Source organism: Amblyomma americanum, chromosome 9 (genome assembly GCF_052857255.1).
Source record: "Amblyomma americanum isolate KBUSLIRL-KWMA chromosome 9, ASM5285725v1, whole genome shotgun sequence".
Taxonomy (NCBI): domain Eukaryota; kingdom Metazoa; phylum Arthropoda; class Arachnida; order Ixodida; family Ixodidae; genus Amblyomma; species Amblyomma americanum.
The window spans coordinates 100,678,201-100,695,585 of NC_135505.1; the positions used below are offsets into that span (position 1 = coordinate 100,678,201).

General features: G+C 43.3%; 1 long non-coding RNA gene across 7 annotated transcripts; it reads left to right on the plus strand.

The window, feature by feature from the left end:
• Positions 1–448: 448 nt before the first annotated feature.
• Positions 449–16,357, plus strand: LOC144103873 (uncharacterized). Of its 7 annotated transcripts, none has more exons than XR_013308343.1 (6): positions 449–1,602; positions 2,435–2,627; positions 3,654–3,737; positions 6,918–7,029; positions 7,099–7,234; positions 12,424–16,357. It is a non-coding gene; the product is annotated as an uncharacterized LOC144103873 (long non-coding RNA). The 7 variants fall into 7 exon arrangements; XR_013308339.1 differs by having other exon boundaries at positions 16,032–16,357; XR_013308344.1 differs by lacking the exon at positions 12,424–16,357 and adding an exon at positions 11,959–12,215.
• The last annotated feature ends 1,028 nt before the right edge of the window (positions 16,358–17,385 follow it).

A 17,385-nucleotide genomic window follows, 5' to 3' on the forward strand; every position in this document is an offset into this window, starting at 1 on the left:
AGTCGCTACTCCCTCCAGCAACTGCAGTCATCGATGCTTCACTTGTCAAACGGTAACACTAAACACACCAAACAAATAATATAAGAAACAGTGCACCAGAAGGCATACTTTTTGCTGCAACAGTAGTCACAAGAAAATTCTGTGCTGCCTGCGTGTCGTCTGCTAGAGGGTCATCTGACAGCGTCGCCATACGGCGGACAGAAAAAAACCCCTGACGCTTCTCCAATTGTTTTTTAAATAACGCCTAAACTACGAGCATAAAATTTTTATTGATTTTATTGCCTCTCTTATTATAAGAAAAAAAAATGACGGTTGAGTTTCGGCAATGCCTCCTGAAGAACATGCCTGAAGTTTGTTTCTACAAACATTTAGTGGTGGCGCTGCATAGGCTTTGCTTTTTTTTTTTTTACACTGTCGCCAGCGAGAGCTTGGTCACGAGGCCGGCGAAGTCACAGTAAAGCTGCGGCGCGCCGAATCGAATGTGTTCTATGCGATGTTTGACTTGCTATTGTTCCTGATTACTGTCCTTTTCGTGCTTCGCTGCGCCTGTCGTATGATTTTTTTAGTTGCTTTCGATGCTACCGAACCATAAAATGGCTTTGTTCGACACATCGCTGTAGTGCCGACGAACCTTCCACGCATTGAGCATCATTTTGGTAAGTCCAGCAAGACGACCGGTAGTTTTGCGGAAGAAAAAGGTGGTGGGTGTTTAAAATGATTGATTTCTCGAATTTCAGCATACTTGAATGTCATGGCGGAAAATTCGGTACCTGCGCAAGAAGGTACCGTACAGCAGCACGCTTAAACACGAGCGCTCGAGCGCGTGTCTTCGACTGACATTAGGGTTATTTTTTTATGCTACACTGGCTACACTAGTGTAGGCGGTGTAGCAAAAGACCATTTTTTTTTGCCAGTGTAGAAAAAGTGTAGCTCCGCCCACCTGCACGAATGCATTTCTTTTTCGTTTAGAGTAGCATGAAAGCTACTTTTTACACCGAGTTACTTGGAGGTGTAGGCTAGCAGACGACAGAAACCAGGCGAGAGTTTCGAAAGCCCGCGCATTCTGACAACCGTTTCCACACGCAGCAGACGTGCTTTTTCTTGCCATGGAGAAGTGCAGCCTTGCGAGCTTGCGAATTGTCGTCCGCCTCGAGGACGGCAGCGAAGTGGCGGCGCACCCGCGTGCCGGAGAGAGCGACAACCTTATTTTTTTCAGAGATAAGATCGCCTACACCACTGAAAGTGCGTATTTCTGCCTGCCGAACGGGTTTTCGTTCGTTTGGCCGTTTGTTTCCTTGTGTACTATAGTTCGCAACGTAGTTGTTTACTTTTAAAGAATGATGTGCGATTATTGTGCCGATCAGGAGTCTCGCGCGATATCGCCGGGTTTAGGCGTGTAATAATTTACGCCAAGGTGTATGCGCAGATGGGGTGCCGATCCTCGTTTCTCCCGAGGACGCCGGCGTGCAGGTGGTGACAGCTCAGCCTGAGGCGCCGACTGGGCGAGTGCCGCTCGAACCGGCAGCGCCGCTTAACGGCGGGCACGCGCTGGAGCGCTGCTGGACGCCCGACAGGACAAAGTTCCTGATTGAACTTGTCAAAGTAAGTACTTCCCGGTCCTATAACTACAACGTGGTAATGGCACGTAACACCGGGGCAGGGAACGCGGCACCCGGCGGCGATCATGCGCGCACACGTATACATATACATACACGCGTACGCGTTGGCATATGCCCGCTGCAGCTAGAGCATACATGGCAGTTAACATTAATGCATGCTGTGCTATTAGTCGCGATGGGTACGATCCTGATACGAACAAAAGTACGTTCACAACATAAATGTCCCTCGCCCTACGCGGTTTTCAATATGTCGTCACCGCGACTTTTTCTTTTACTTCCATGGCGATTTCAAATTATAAGGCGATTATAAGAAATGAAAAGTAGGGACTGACGCAGTTGCGTGGTTGCTGTAGGGAAATCATTTATATATACGTATATATATATAGCACACAGGTATTGACTACTATGTACGGGACAGTTAGGGTCTGAAGAACCTTCCACTTACTGCAGCTTTCATAAAGATTCGTGCGTATGTAATTAAAAGGCCTTACATGTCCTGTAAAAAGTCACTAGCATTGTATATAGCAGCCATGAATTTGTATATCTGCTAATTATAGAAAACAGACAAAATTTGCATGAAAGATATAGAGTTAATTGTTATTTAATTGAGCCTTACAAATAGCAGTTGGCCTAAATCATTCACACCACAATCATGCAATTAAGTGTGCCTGAACTGAACACAGATGTGCATGCATTTCTAAAAAGCAGCAGGATAACAGTCATGAAACATGTCATGCAAGTCGCAAGTCAGGTTACATAGTGTTATGTACACAATTACCAGTCTTGCTTTCTCCCTTTCTGCATCTCGCAAAAAGAGCAAGCTACAAAACCCTGCGTTCAAAACGAGGAAAGCAATGTGGCGACATCACTGAGGGACCGCTTTCAAGGCACAGGTGTCACCCCGCTCCAGGCCGAGAACAAGTGGAAGACGCTGGAGCGGGCGTACAAGCGTGTAAAATATCACAACAGCAGATCTGGTCACCAGCACAGAACTTGTGATCATGAAGAGTAAGTATGCAGAATAAATGAACCTCACAAAAAGCAGCTAGGTGCCCAAGTAACCGTATATATTTTATTGTTGTACTCAATTCACCCTTCCCTCATCCACAGGTCATATATCACTGCATCATTAGACTTTGAATTGAATTCATCGCATAATCAATTAGCTCACGCCATTTGATTAATCATTAAAGCATTGCAGGAGTACTGTTTGAAGGTCCAGTTGGCGTGTCAAGGTTGAAACACACACAAAAAAGGGAACAAGTAAGATGAAAACTGGAGGTAACTGCCATCTGATTTATTGTAATAACGCCCATTCTTTGTGCACACGAGTGCACCATTATTGAGCAAGAAACAGAGAGGGCTTGAAACAGGCACCGAACAAAATAAATACAATCATCTCATGTCAGCAAATTATATATCTATAACCACTTGGTTCAAAACTAAATCAGAATAAGCCCACTTCTTTGTTCTCAGTGAGATACACACGGTGCCCAAGGTTACCTGTAAGCAGCTGTTTTCATGTGGAAGCTCGGCTTCATGATTTCTACATTCAAATTTGTGTTCTTTTGATGAACTGCGTTCTTTCATAGTTGGGCTGACACCTGCAAGTGGGCCATCGGGTGCCATCTGGAATTATCCAGCAACAAACGCTGTCCTTGCTGTCTCACTAAACCTCTGTAATCATACAAGCATTACAAGCGTAGAGCCTGTAAATGAGGCAACTAAAACAATCAAGCATGCAAATCATTAGTCCGGTATATTTTGGTGCAAGGAACGTGAGCAACAAAACCATCTTTATTTGAAGCTCAGTGTGTGCACATGTATCTTAGACTAAAAAAGCACGAGGATTGCCGCAATTCGACTGTCATATTGTTTCAGATGTGATCTTCACTGTATACTGCAATCTATGCATGTACATGCTTACATTATACTCTTGAAGAACTCACAGCCAATATGCCATTTATGAAGCACTGACAGCAAGTTATGTAATGCATGGCTTATTCTTGTGTTTCTTGATCTTGGCATATGCAGGGAGCTGGCTGAAATCCTCGAGCCGCAGCACCACATTCAGCCATGCTTTGTGGCAGGGCCTGTGCAAGCGAGGACAAGCTCAAAGTGAGGCACCATTTATTGTCCTCTTTTCGGTGGTGTCCATAGCTTTCTTCAGTTAACAAAAAACACAGAGTCCCACCACATTTTTAAGGGCAAAAGGTATGAGGCTGAATCGTTGCAAAGAATTCACTGTGCTTAGTAATCAGAGCTGTTAATAGTGCCTCACTGCAAAGAACATAGTGCTGGCTTAGGACAGGAAAGAAAATGTCATACAGGCTCCGCACACCACTGCAAATAAATTTTCCACAAAACTATAGCTTTCCTTTTTTGTCGCATAGCATATGAATTCACGAAAAGGGCTCTGGGTATCACAGCAAATAGGCAGGCCAGTCTCACAGAGTAAGTCAGTGCTGTGCTGAAGGCAGTACGTGCTCTCCGAAATCTGGGAATAACTCCACTATATGAAACAAAAGATGCAGCTCAATGTAACAACAGCCCTGTCATATGGAGAAGTTTTTTTTTTTTTGCAATGAGCAGGAGCAATGAACTGTACACACATGACTGGCTCAGCCTGTGCTGTACCGCTTGCTTGATTCCTGATGTATACAAAACAAAGATGTACTGCGACCACGGTTATGTACTGATGTTTTGTGGTGAATAGCAGTTTAGTGTTTCACTTTCCCTAGTTTGGATGAGGATCCCCTACCGGGACCAAGTAACAGCCAGCAGGCACCATGCAATGAGGGCGGGCGACTCCCGGCGAGGAAACGGACCCGGCGCATGGCAGACGCAGTGGCAGAAAGCTTTGCTGCAATAGCAGCAAAACTTGACGAAAGCAGACACCAGCGGCATCGCGAGAAAATGGAAGCACAAAGAGAAAAGCTTGCCTTGCTAGAGAGGCTTGTGTGCGCTGTAGAAAAAACAGCTGGAGCCACTAAGGTCAGCACTGGCAACATATAGTGTTGATATTAGTTCATCTGATGCACTTTTCTTAATTTAAAGCAAAGCTCCACTTCCTATATAACTGTTTCCTGTATTGTTTACCTTACTTATGTGTTTACTTATGCATTTACTTATGTGTTTTACATCAGCTATATTGTTTTAGGTTACATTATAAAGTTTACCTATTTGGCATGACAACACAAACAGTGATGAAAGAAACTTGTACACCTGTGAACAAATTAATACGCACCACGATTTGGCGCCCAGAAACTTCTGACCTGTTTGCAATGAACATTGATGGGTATTTCGATTCGACCCTGGGATTTCCACCCAGAATGCTGTGATCAGTATCGGAATGCTTAAGGCAGTGAGAAGCCATAGTGGGAAATTATGCTGCTTGTGCTTAAGGGTAGTGCCCCTGTTTAATTTAATTCTCAGCGCGCAACCTGTGTCGAGGTTGACCGCTCATGATGGCACCCTAATGCTTTCACCTTCTTAGCACGTAAGCAGCCTGAAGTACCTGCTGATTTTTTTACCTTTTGTAATCACCATGCCATCGTCCGTTTCTGGCGTTACTACAACAGCTGTTTTAGACTAAATGCACCATGGCCTCCAAGTTAGGAACAGCCTCTTGCATGCAACATCCTTCAGTAATGACTTTAGTGTCAGTTCAGATAAGTGCAACACAACTGGAATGATTTCAAGCCATTTTAATTCAAGTTTCTCCTTACAGCCATCACTACAAAGTAGTATGTGCCGCATAAACAACCTGCAACAATTACTTGGCTATGTACAAACAAGCTACGAAGGAAAACTTTCTCACTGAGAGCTACTTGTCATGTCACACGTATATACAAACATTATGCACAAACATTATGAAGAATTGCATACGAGTATGCGCTGTGTAAACAACCTATAAGTGTACAAACAAGCCACGAAGAACTTTACGAGCAAGAGCTAGTTGTCATGTACATTATTTACAAACACTATTTACAAACAATGCAAGGAATTGCAAATGAGTATGTGCTGTGTACCTACCCATATGTACAAACAAGTCACCAAGAACTTTAGGAGCAACAGTTATAGTTGTCATGTCGTCCATATTGACAAACATGATGTACAAATATAATGTGAAGAATTGCATATGTGTATGCATTCTGTACCTGCCACAGACAAGCTACGAAGAACTTTCTGAGTGAGGGCTAGTCGTCATCTCAAATGTGTATACAAACACTATGCACAAATAATATGAACTGTAAATGAGTACTATTTATGCGAATAAAACCTGTCAGTGAGGAAACAAGCACTGACAAAACTTTGTGCCTCTACTGTATAGCAACAAACAATGCAGTGAAATAAATAAAGCATTTTACAGAGTCTGCGCTATGTCATCCCGAAACTTGCTTGGGCAAGATGAAATGTCACCATCTTCTCTAACATTACTGACATCCAGCCCTTGACTGGGCAATTCATCATTTTCATCATCATCATTGGATTCTGTGCACATGTTGTGCAAGACGCAGGAGCCAATAATAAGACAATTTGTTTAAGAGATCGTGAATTTACATACAAAAGCCGCCTAAAACGGTTCTTCAGAAGGCCAAACGCCCCTTCCACAATGACCCGCTGCTGACTGTGGACACTCTTGAAACCCTCCTCGCAGTTCTTGCTTGGACACTTGTAAGGGGTAAGCAGCCATGGCTGCAGGGGGTAGGCCGAGTCACCAAGAAGGTATCCACCTGCACGTTATTGGTAGTGCCAGCTATAGTTGAAGCCATAAATTTGTGAATTGATCGCATGACTGCAGACATTGCGGCTCCTTTTTCAGATAAATATTGCAGCATATGACAAGTGAAACCAGCTCACCAAATGGCACAGCATGCATATGTTAACATATAAGGTACACTTTCAGGATTTAATTTAAATTTATTTAAAAATGAGAAATGTGCCGCAGTAATGCTTGACCAACACATCAGAAAATGTGAACTAGAAGAAATGGAAGCCAATTCCATGCATTTTAAACCAGTTTTCAATTACATTTCGAACTGCATGCAGTTACGATTTTTTATTGTTGAATTAAGAAGTGCGACGGTCAAACATGCTGCGATCAGGAATCGTACTGATCATGCATGTTTTGTGCTTCGATGTTAAATAATAAGGCAATTAAATATACATGCGAAATTACCTTCGCACTTTTCCGACGCCTCTTCGTAAAAGAAGCTGTTCTGCAGCACTCGCGCATCATGCGCGGAACCCGGGAAACCAGCAAAAACGTCAATGAACTTCTTGTTTTCATTGCAGATGCCCTGCAGGACTACAGAATGATACTTCTTCCGGTTGTAGTACGAGTGCTCAGACTTCGCAGGCTTCGGAATTTCTATACGGCACCCGTCGATGCACCCGATGACGTTAGGTAATCCTTGCCTGCCGCTCTTCGTGGTCGCCAGAGCTCTGAATTCTTCCTTACTTCGTTCGCGCTCAGCTGGCGTGGACCATCGAATGATCTCCGCCGAGATACTGAAGAGGAATTCCAGCAGCCGATTTAGGCACACCTCTACAGATGACTCGGCGATGTCGAACTTGTCGGCGATATGGTTGACGGTCATCTGAGTTGCCAGGTATGTGAGACCAATCAACATCGTCTTCTCTGCTGTTATCTGTGGCCTTCCATGCTCGCCTCTTGGATAATACGGCGACGCCTCGAAACGGTCGGTCAGGTTGCGGGCTGTCTCGCGGGTAAGCCGGAAGAGTCGTCGAAACTCGGTGGCCAAGTACCGCGGAACAACGCTCTCTACGTAAAGAGGGACGCGGTTCCTGTCCAATCTCAACAGAAGCAAGGGTGCTTCATGCATCAGAATAACTGCTTCATCATCACTTTCGTCCTCTGACGAAGAAGACGAGTCGCGAAAAAACTCAGCAGATATCGCGTAGACGCGCTCCATATTCAGGTAATGCAGACGACACAAGCTGCGGTGAGCTTCGCGTTACAGAGAAATGACCTAGGTGGTTTTAGCACTTCTCTGCTATCGTAACCACGACAGAATATAATTTTTTTTACTAACGAACTGTTTATCCCTTTCAATAGTATCACATTACGATCTAAATTTGTGGTCGTTGTAGTCTGCTCGCGCAGACGACGCCGCTCAGTATCATGCTATTGGCTGGTGCTCGGACGGACGAGTGCAGCGCCCTTACGTCATAACTTTAGCCCCGCCCTCCACTCGCCTACACGAGCCTGCACGAAGTGTAGGCTAAAAAAATAAACCCACTGATATCGTTCCCAGGGCTCTACGTCACCATATATAGCACTAGCGATGGGCATCCATCGAGAGAAAGAGCACTTAGGGACTCTTTGGAGCTCAATTAAAATATATTTTAAGTGCTTGTTGCATCCAACACTTCGCTATAGGTGACCTTACATACAGAGGAAGCCTATAACAAGCTTAATATAGCCTCAATATTTGATGTCCCAACCCCTTTAAGCTATGAACATAAAGAGATGCCTTTCAGACACTTAAGTGCCTGCTCCATTACACGTGCTGAGTGCACAAAGCAAATATACATTGCTGTTGTGTGGAGAAATCTGCTCATGCTGAGATGCTCTGTTTCAATTTGCAGACATGAGGACCAGTATTATGAGAACAAAGCATACCTACATGTCTGAGGAAGAACCTTTGAAAGCAACTTACTGCACCAAAATTATGCAGGAGCTTACCTTCGTTTATTTGCCTGTGCAAAGTTAGGTGCATAAGAATCCATCTGGCTCTGTCATGAGAACTATTGAAGACAGCTGTAGCTTAAAGTATCACAATTGACATCGCATTTTAGCTGTTAGAGAATGTCAGTTTCAAAAGCTCATTCTCATAATTTGTCCCTGCAGAAGTAATAAAATGACAGAGTGTGCAGTCAGATGTGGTTTTTGGGAATTCTCACTTATGCTTTGTGAATTGTTTATACAAAATCACTCGGGCACCGCTGCTCGTGGGATTTTTTGTAGTGACTCTTTTTTCTTCATTATTTTGCAGGCCATTATTGAAAAGACAATGCATACAAGCTTCCACAGGAAAAAAGCCTTGAATACCACACCTGGCTCTATTGCTTCATGCTCACAACCTAGAAAATTGCATGTGCAGTGATCCCAGTGCAATGTGTCTACGTACAAAGTGGGATCGAAATGGTTTTGATGTAGTTGCTTGATCTAAATTTAAAGGAAAATGGGCATTGTCCTCAAAGCAGAAAATTTGTTTATTGAACTTGTTTCTTAAACAATATAAGTCCACAGGAATGACAACAGGTTTTGGAAAAGAGGGAATAATGGATCACTGCATAGTTGTGGCTTCAGGGGTTGCTGATGATAAGGGGGCACGAAGTTCTTTTTTTCTTTTTGGCTCAAGAGTCTTGGAGCAGAAATCATTGTTGTACTTTGGGAGAACAGTTTTCATTGAGCTCTCAGTTAGGTACCTATTTCAGTTGTGGTACATACAGAACACCTGACATGCACAGCCGTCAAGCAGAGCTTCCGACCTGTGTATTCTTATGATGTGCACTTAGTAGTAGTAGTATTAGAAACACATTATTTGTTCACTAAAAATCATGTGCCAGGAACGGAGTCTGCCTGGTGCACAAAGGTCAGGTGGTCTTCCAGCTATCCAAGGCATATCAGGCACTCCATGAAGAAAAAGGTCGAGAGGGGAGGCGAAGAGGTTTAATGGTTTGGTTGGGATTTACAGGTTTTAACGTCCCAAAGCAACTCTGGTTATGAGGGGACGCCGTAGTGAAGGGCTGCAGAAATTTCAACCACCTGGAGTTCTTTAACGTGCACTGACATCGCACAGTACAGGGGCCTCTAGCCATGGGGCATTACAGGTAGCAATGGGTGAAATTAGGATGTGTTTCAGGGCAGTTATAACTGTCAAAAGATGTTGCATACTGTTGGAAGAAAGTCTGTGCTGGTGTCAGAGTCGATTGTCAATTGACTTTGTTACTTGTAGAATAGATGCCTGAAGCCTGCTTTGTGCCAGACTGCTCAATGGTTGGTGCAACCTGCCTATTGGGTTGTGGGGAACCTGCCCAGTTTGTGTGTGTGTGCACATACACCTAGCAACCTGCCGACAGTGACAGGTTCGCAAGAGGTTGCGTGGGAAGAGGCCCAAGCAAAGCAAGTCGCGCTTATGATAGCACCTGCCATAGTAAGGCGATGGCGCCTCGTTTAACAGCTCTGCCACTGCACGAGCAGTAGTATGAGGACTTCTAGAGATCTGTGAATGTAAACTTGAGAATGAGCAATTCCTCATATATGAGCATTAACCTGTTATAGCTATCCGAACAGCTGCCTCCAATGAACACCGGAAAAGTGAAAATTGAACTGGTAGAGCATTTCAATCGCATTTGCCTTACTGTGCTTAACGTAGAGTAGAGAACGACGAATTCCACATATTGACTCGGTAACCCTGTTGCCTCCTAGCTTTAATGCCGGGCTAAAGTATCCCCTCCAGTTTCTTTTTCAGTAGGAATGCAATGAAAATTTTCTTTCAGCTTGTAGGCTTAGTTATGGGAGCACTTTTGTACATAACATGTGCAGGCAACGGCACTTTGCTGCAGGGGTACGAGCTGCATATTATGTTATGACTGCATATTATCGACTCTTTCCAAATTTGCCTCGGAGATGACATCCACAAGGATAGCTTTGCTTTGAAATGCATAGTGCGTGTTGTGCAGATAAAATAGGCAACAGCTGCAACATGTATGATGTGCAATTTAGGTTTGACTCTGCTGGGTCGTGGCAGTTCCTTGATGTGGTGGATCTGAGTTTTACCTTAGCCAGGTGTCTGCATCTAAAATCACATCAGCATTCCCTAGATGCATCACACCACGGGCCTCGTGTGTATGGGAGTAGTCTTTCCGCTGACGTGGGTTTATCGCAAGATTAAATGTATTCTTTGATTTTGATGGCTGCTGCTGAGACATTAAGGGCCTATGGTGCCTATTGATCACGCTAAATATTCTCTGCCTTAACCATGCACAAGTGGCTGCTTTTTAAACCCTGGTTTGTGTAACTGACACTTTTTCTTGTGCACATTCTGCTTTTCTGTGTGTTATCTTGCAGGCAAATCAAAGAGGTTTGCCGGAGACGGTCTGCTAGATCATAGAGGAAAAACCTGCATGGACAACTGCTTCCAAACTGCGCAGATAATATCCTCAGGCTTATATCCTCTCACTGTGCATTGTTATGCTCTGAATTTCGGACTCTGTGCTCAGTTAGGCACAGCAGAACCCTTCTGGGTAATTCGTGACAATGAGAGGTCTAGATTTGGCAGTGCCTATATAATGCTGCGGACCACTACGGAGTTTACGGTCTTTGGTTGCATTTGAGCTCAGTTCATTGCTTGTACTTTTGGCTGTGTTAGGTTGTATTTATTGCGAGTTCTTTTTTCAGCCGAGATAATCTGCTGATCCTGCAATACACAGGTGTTGCAAAAATACAAGGCTAAGAACAGCAAATTGTTCCCGTACTTAATCAGTTACGTGTCCTGGGAGAATTTCGGCCCAATGACCTTCTCGGGTGCTGGCAAAACAGACTATGTTCATTTATTCTCGCAAGAATGCATTTTCATGGGATCTTAATCACACACCTAGTCATGGAGCGAGTTTGCTGCGGTGTTCAATACAGTCGGGCAGCTTTACTATGACAGGCATGAAAAGGCAATGCTATGTTATGTGCCACGCAATTCTATGTCCACTCTGGAGGTTTATAAAGCTTGGTAGTGGCATTTTAACAGGTTTTCAGGCATAGAAGTCCTCCCTGTCACCTGCGATCCTTTTCACACTATGATAAATTGTGTCCCTCCTCCAGTAAAAAAAATCATTTTATTGTACCCAATGGATATCTCTTTATAAGCACTGCTGCTCCACAGATAACCATCATTACTCATGGTTTGAAGTTAACTAATCTGCCCTTGAAATCAACTCCGAGATGGCAATTATGGTCGTTAAATGTACAGAACATATAGGCACTTCCACCAGTTGCAGTTGGGTTTTTTCTTTCCTTTTTCTGTCTTTGCTCTACTTGACTTTCTAGGCCAACGTATGCCAGGGAATAGAATCTGCCAAGAATGAACCTTTCAAGCTGCTTCCTGCCCTTACTTTCTGGGTGCCTTATGGTTGAAAGGCTGTAAATTCACATACCCAGTAGTAGTATCAGTTATTGCTCACTCATTAGGCCATAAACAGAATGTGGTGCCTTTCAAGCAATATACGTGCTCAATACACACAGCATATAAACAATGTTGTTGTTCCTTTGGAGTCTCCTGCTTTTGCTATTGTGCTTTGTTTCAATTTGCAGGCATGGGAACCAGTGTTACAAAGACAAAGAGTGTATGGCTGAGGAAGAACCTTCGAAAGCAACCGAGTGCTGCGAACTTGTGCAGAAACTTACCTTCATTTATTTGCATGTGTGAATTCAGGTGCATGAGAATCCATCTGTCTGTGCCAAGAGAACTATCCTGACCAGCTGTGCTAAAAATACCACAGTTGACCTTGCATTTTAGCATGTTAGAAAACATCAGTTTCAAAGCTCGTTCTCATATTTTACTGCACAATGCCAGGTGTACTTTTTTTTGTTCAGATCCTTTTCACATTTGGTATCTGCAGAAGTAATAAAATGACAGAATGTGCAGACAGATGTGGTTTTTGTGAATTCTCACTGCTGCTTTGTGCATTGTCATTTATACGAAAGCAGACTGGCACCGCTGCTGGCGGGATTTTTTCTTTTTGTAGTGACTCTCGTTTGTTGTTCATTATTTTGCAGGCCACTATTGAAAAGCCAATGCATACATGGTTCCAGAGGAAGAAACCTTCAATTCCGCACCTGCGAGCTTTCCATGACTCCATTGCTTCATGCTCATAGCCTTGAAGATTGCACGTGCAGTGATCTCAGTGCATTGTTTCTACGGTCAGAGTGGAATCAAAATGGTTTTTGTGTAATTGTCTGAATCACAGGGATCTAAATCCTACAAGGAAATGGGCATCACCCTGAAAGCAGAAATCTTGTTTATTGAAGTTGTTTTGTAAGCAATATAGTTCTTTCCACAGGAATGACAATAGGTTTTGGAAATGAGAGGGAATAACAGGAGTAATAGATGGCTGCACAGGGGGCTCTTCAGCTGTTTGTGGGGCTGGGGGGTACCTTGTTCTATATTTTTGGCTCGAGAGTCGTGGAATACAAGCCATAGGTGCACATTGGTTGAACAGTTTTCATTGAGCTCTCAGTCAGGTTCCCACGTCAGTCGTGGGAGATACTGAACACCTGACGCGCACAGCAGTCAAGGAGACCCTCCGACCTGTGCACTCTTTTGATGTGCACTTAGTAGTAGTAGTACTAGTATTAGAATCACATTATTTGGTCACTCAGTATCAAGCGCCAAGAAGGGAGTAGGCCTGGTGCATGAGGGCCAGCTGGTCTTGCAGTGATTGATGGCAAGCCAAGCACTCCATGAGAATAAGGAGGAACAGGAGGCAAGTGGTCTGATTGGTTTTGGAGGGCATTCCAGAGGAGAATGGGTCAATCTGGCGTGTGTTTCAGGGCAGTCATAATTTTCGGGAAATGCTGCCCATTGCTGCTAGAAAGTCTGTGCCGGTGTCAGTAGGACGTTCCATGTCACTGTCAGCTGACTTTGTGATTGGAGAATAGAAAAACCTAAGCAGCTGGAGCTTACCGTTTAGCAAGGAAGCTCATTTGTTCCAAATCTTTGTTGAATTAGTTACAAATGAGAGAATATGGCAGCTTTATTTTAGGTGCTAAACTGGTGAATCAGACCCCATTGGGTGTTTCAAAGCAAGATCACTTGATTGCCATTGTGAAACAACGTGTCGCATCATATATCAGAAAGTTCAAAATGCAGTTATGATGAAGAATGTTTGGTCGTTCTCTTAAGCCTGCAATTTGGTTATTTCATTTATATCACGTTTCTGCCATGTTATGTTTCCTTTTGTTTTCAGTCAAAGCTGAATTATCAAAGGTAAAAATTGCATGTGTTGGAATAATGACCCTTTTGGTGCATCTATGTTTGACATAACATCAATTATTGTCTTGATGATTGTGCTGTACAGCCATGAATCTGCAATTCTTGCTTACATCATTTGATGTGACTCCACCACTTTTCACACCTGCTTTGTCTGCTGGCTGGGGCTTTGTAAAGACTGCAGCTATGCAAAACCTGTGCTTTCAGTATTGAGTGCTGAATTCTACATGTTATTTTATTTGTAACTCGTCACTGGTTTCAAAGAATTGTTTTGGCAGTGCTGAAGAGAACACTCAAATGGCTTGTGGTTGATCACAAATGACTCACCTTTCCTTATGCACATAGCATTACTGCACTGTGAAAACAGTATTTGTTGCTGTGTGCATTTATCCTCATTCGACATATTTCATGCTATTTTGCAGCGTTTTTAATAACAGACGATACTTGGCTGTATGAGGCATACTGTGTAGAATCTTAGTTTTCTCAAAATACTGATTGCTATTCTGAACATCTGTAATTCATTATGTATCGATTTCATATCCTGATTTTACTGTGCCAGTGTGTTTTGTCATTAATTGCATTACTGATACTCATGAGTTTATAGCCTGATAAGGCACACTTGTACTGTCCTCATGAAGGCAGTAATTGTGCAAGTAGACAGGTCAGTAAAATGGCTGTTGACTTGAATCTAATATGCCTAAATACTTAGGCAATCATTAGTTTTTATGAGCATTACTATAGTTCTCCTGTGCACATATAATTAGAAATCATGAATCTTTGCTTTGGGACTCACTTTTTATAAGCTCACCCTACTGAATTTGCACAGCCTGACACAGCTATTGTAAGATATTGTATTTTGTATTGTATTTTGTATTCGCCGTCCGATGTATGTATCACAAAATGAGCTGTGGCCTGTGTAGACTTGTATCTTAGTGTATATAATCTGACTTTCACATTCAGGCTTTCATTGGACTGCACACAAGTGTACCTTATGTGCAAGAACTTGCCAGATAAAATTGTGTGCTTTTTCTCCTTAAGTTCTTGAAGGTTGACATTCAAAGATCACTATGAAGGATACTGAATAATTATTTCACTGAACGATGGTTAATGACGGTAATTATTTGCATTCTCTATTCTCGAAGGTATTTTGTGTGATATGTGAACTACTGATTGAGCTGTCACTCTTGTGAATTCTGTTCACTGAAGCGAAGACTTGTACAAGGGCCATGATCTCGTCTGAATTTTAGCCTTGGCCTCCTCATAGACACTGTCTGAGGAGCAAATAAGGGAAAAAAATTGCGATATGCTAAGCATAGCTAGCTGATTGTAAGGAGTATAGACACCTAACTTTGGTGGCATGTTTTCTTCTCTACAATGATGTGGAAGGCACTACTACGCATGAATCGCCATGTGTTATTCACCTGTGGTCACTAAATCATTTATGATCATATTTTTCTGTCGGGGCTGCCGTGGTAGCTAAGTGGTTACGGCTCTCGGCTGCTGGCCCGAAAGACGCGGGTTCGGTCCCGGTCGCGGCGGTCGAATTTCGATGGAGGCGAAATTCTAGAGGCCCATGTACTGTGTGATGTCAGTGCATGTTAAAGAACCCCAGGTGGTCGAAATTTCCGGAGACCTTCACTACGGCGTCTCTCATAGCCTGAGTCACTTTGGGACTAAACCCCCATAGACCACATTTTTCTGTCGTGATGTTTCAGTTTCAATAGCCGAACGATGACTGTGATGGTCAAAGTGTGGTTTTCTGTCGTGGGAGGCATGGAAAAATGCCGATGTATTCACCGCTTCATCATTTTAAATCATTATAGGGCTCAAGCCAACTTTCCTCAACAGCCAGAATGGCAACGAACATGGAAGGAGCGATTATATTGCAGTTTTTTCATACCTCACGTGACATAGAACCATGCTTTGACGTCAGAGTGCTTTTTAAGCCAATAACTGAAATTTCATTATAAATTGTTTAGTGGTCGTCAGAGAATACCAGGTGGTAATTAATGTATAATAATGGGTTATGTACCATTACAAGCAACAAAGCACTTCAAGCTCACATGGGTGGACTTGAGACACTGTCATGTTGCCAGTAATGCAATTATAAGGGTGAAAGGCAGTGATTTTGCGTGGATTACAATGACCGACCTATATTTTGGCGATGGTGATATTTAAAGCAGCCTGAATTTTCTCTTCCACTGCGTGCAGAATTCACTGTAGGGACGTCTCGCAACTGATCTGAATTCTCCTTAAGGTTAACCTATCGAACTTTTGGTAAACACCCACAGCTTTTGATGAGTGCGTCCTCGACATCTCGCATTTCTAGCTCCAAGTGAACGGTGAAGTGTTGGTTGTTTTATTTTACTGAAAGCATTCTACCTTTAAAATGCAGGTTCTGTGGTCATGCAGACCAGACACAGTGCATCTCCTCGCCAAGATTCTTCCCATCTCGGCCATTGCATGGAATCTACTCCTGGCATGAGTAGCCACCAGGGAAAACCGGCAGGAAAGAACCTGCACGAATGCACCCACTGCAACAGGGGATTCAAACAGAAGTCCGATCTTGTGAAGCATCTCGGAGTGCATACCAATGAAAGTCCTTTTCATTGTGACCAGTGTCATAGCAGCTTTACACAAAAGTGCAACCTTGTAGCACATCTGCACACTCACACCGGTGAACGTCCTTATCATTGTGACCAGTGTGGTAGCAGCTTTGCAGTCAAGAAAACCCTGACAGAACACTTGCGCACTCACACTGGTGAACGTCCTTATCATTGTGACCACTGCGATAGCACCTTTACACAAAGTGGTATCCTGGTAGCACACCTGCGCACTCACACTGGCGAACGTCCTTATCGATGTGACCATTGTGGTGGCAGCTTTTCAAAGAGGAGTAACTTAGTGACACACATCCGTACCCACACGGGTGAAAAGCCATATCAATGCCATCTGTGCCCCATGGTCTTTCCAAATAGGTCAAGCCTTGTGAGGCATGTGAGATCCCATAAGGGTGAAAAGCGCTTCCAATGTGACTTGTGCCAACAGACATTCTCTAGAAGGGATATTTTGAAACGCCACAAGGATGCAATGCACAAAGAATAACAATGGCCCATGAATCCCCTTATTAATATGTTTTGCTAGTTCCTGTTTTGTGTTAAAGCTAACGAGATTTAGCTGGAAGCCCTATGAAAGCCATTGGTAGCTAACCTATGTGTTTGTTGTCTACATTTCTATTGTGTTCATTTCGACAGACTTGTCAGATAACATTTGTTGTGCTTTTAGCGAATACACAAAAAGTCAGGCTAAGTCTTTCCTGAACAAGGATTGCGAGCCTGCTAAGCTCGTAAACTTGTATGAGCGTATATAAAATCATGGCATACAGGGATGGCATGACTACTTTTTGAAGAGAGACCTTGAAAAACTTTGCACCCAATATTTATGGCTCGTGCCAGTGGTCAGCCTGGCTCAGTGAAGAAATTGGGGGGAGTCAAAGTGTGCACAACACTTCTTTTTAATCTTGCGGTCTGAGTGGGCTATATTAAGTGACGTTCATTTTAAATTAGCTCATTACCATCACTGCCCCTATAATTGGCAGTGCAGGAACATCTGCTGCTGTCAAAATTTTTGTGTTTATTCAAGCAGTGTTAGTGGCAGGAAGGACTGGGGACAAGTAGGTGTTCAGCCTCAGAATGATATGTTTTGTATTAGTTTGTAGGCATCAAGAGCTCAGTGTTGTTTGGAACGAA